This window comes from Amphimedon queenslandica, unplaced genomic scaffold (assembly GCF_000090795.2).
Source record: "Amphimedon queenslandica unplaced genomic scaffold, v1.1 AMPQUscaffold_12592, whole genome shotgun sequence".
Lineage (NCBI taxonomy): Eukaryota > Metazoa > Porifera > Demospongiae > Haplosclerida > Niphatidae > Amphimedon > Amphimedon queenslandica.
In genome coordinates this window covers 6,231-8,477 of record NW_003547172.1, presented here as the reverse complement: position 1 = coordinate 8,477, position 2,247 = coordinate 6,231, and the positions used below count along the sequence as shown (strand labels likewise).

The following is a 2,247-nucleotide window of genomic DNA, read 5'->3' as shown; positions in this document are numbered from 1 at the left end:
CCTAATTTTGGAACAACTTAAATTCATAAAAAATCTAATTTAAATTGGAATCAGCTAGAACTTTCTACATAGCATAAGTACATGTATATGCATCAGATAAAATAATAAAAACAGAGAATTATCTTTTTTTATTTTTTGCTGAATCCTTGTTTGCTTGATCACTGGATCTCGTTGTGCTGTAAAACATGGCGGCCTATAGTTCTGACTTTAAACACCTTTTCTCCAATCTGGGGCAGAGTTAGTAAGTGTTATTTGGGTAGAAGAAGGATATTATTGTGTTACATGGTCTGTAACTACTAGCTTTCCACTGCAGTTTTATAAAATATAAATATATCCATTTTTTAGTTTGTTTATGGTCTGTTTTGTAAACGCCTTTTCTGGAAAACTATGCTATTTGAAGAGGTATAATTTTGTATGAGTCTACGTACATGCCTTTTGTACGGTTTGTATATTTTCATAATTATTTTAAAGCTATGTTTCTTCCAAAAAAGTTACTTAATGTCATTGTGATATACCATATTAGAATGATGAAACTATTATTATAATATTATTTTTTTGATGATCAAATAGGGTATGAATATGAAACCAATGAAGATAAATTGTCTGTTGTTTCTTGTACTGACTCTTTTCAGAAGAAATATAGATTTTTATGAAGTTTTTTATAATTATTGATTTTGCCACCATTTTGGTTGCTAAGCGTATCTAGGAAAAACGTCACATCCGGCGAAAAGAGCATAGGCACATCCTGTTTTGTATCCACTTGGTATTTATAGTATCTATGCTGGCCCAGGCATCACAGAAGGTCTGGCTACGCCACTGGAAATAAAATGGCATATTATTGAATGAAATATAAATAACGACCATTGCCTCCTTTATAAACACCTAAAACACAACATGAAAAATCAAAAATAATCAATTTCACTTTACTTGACTATCTTTACATCCAGTAACTAATTCCATCACTTCACAAAGGTTAAATTGACACGTGCATGCACGTGGCCGTGGAATGTAGAGTGCCACGCCCAATGCAAATTAAAATTTATCAGTTAATGACTCAATGCTGGCACTGTGGCACATTATCGCACATAATGATTTGGTTGGTCTATTTTTGGTTGGATCAGCACTGTTACTATACTCATGTATTGACACTATTGATTCCCTGATAGATCTACCATTGAATTTTAAACATGGAATCAGCAACAGTCATAAAGTTTTTCCTGCCTGCACATGATAAAACTTGATTCATGAAGTGCTAATTTGCAATCTTTTCTTGGGCTTAAGCTGCTCTTGGAATGCTAATGTTAGTACAGTATGTTGTGTTAATTTTAACACTTGGAATGTTGATTCCAACTTCCATGTGTGTCTGTAATTTACAATTAATTTATCTTACAAATTAACGATCATTTAACATGATACATAGTAAGCATGCATTGTGGTGGCTCTTGTTGTGTTAATTACCATTTACCATTACCATCATTTACCATTCGTAAACACAACAGCAAATGTGATTGTACTATTGGCTTCAGTAGATCACGCCAAAAAATTGCTAAATCATACTCAAATTGTTAAGGAAAGTAACATTGCCAATAGAAATTTTGTCTGGATTGCAACTGATGCATCTGCTGCAGCAGCAACAGGTTTTATGGGTGATGTAATTGCTGGGATGTAGGGAATTTTCCCACCTTCAGAACTAATTGGAAAATTTCATAGCTACTTTTCAAAGTTAACAGCTTCTACAAACAAGCGAAATCCTTGGTACATTAGTTATTATGAAGAAGTCTTTAAATGCACTAATGGGATTAATTGCAGCAATAGTAGCATCACTTCAGTTGATGATTACATGCAATTCCCATATGTTGCCAATGTCATCGATGCTGTGTATAGCATCGCCCATGCAATGGATACATTTATTCAAGACAATTGTCAGCAACCAGTTGTTTGGTTTTCAAATAACCAAACATGTGTAGGACAGAAAAAAACATTTAACAGACATAATTTGAAAGATTACTTTAAAAGTGTTAACTTTACTAGCCCCACTGGCAAGAATGTATTTTTTAAGGAAACTTGGGCCATTGAAGGTAGGTACAACATTAAAAACTTCCAGGTTAATAATGGCAGCACAGCATACAAACTAATGACTGTGTTTAATTGGGATGAACAAACTGGTCTTTATAAGTATCCTAATGCAACAGCTCAATTTGGCATTGATCAAGAATCAGGTAACATACTGTACCAGTTCATGTCACA

The 2,247-nt window shown here is 33.5% G+C and overlaps 1 long non-coding RNA gene across 1 annotated transcript; it reads left to right on the top strand.

The window, feature by feature from the left end:
* Positions 1 to 139: 139 nt before the first annotated feature.
* LOC109587378 (uncharacterized) lies at positions 140 to 717 on the top strand. Its single transcript, XR_002187556.1, has 2 exons — positions 140 to 241; positions 571 to 717. It is a non-coding gene; the product is annotated as an uncharacterized LOC109587378 (long non-coding RNA).
* The last annotated feature ends 1,530 nt before the right edge of the window (positions 718 to 2,247 follow it).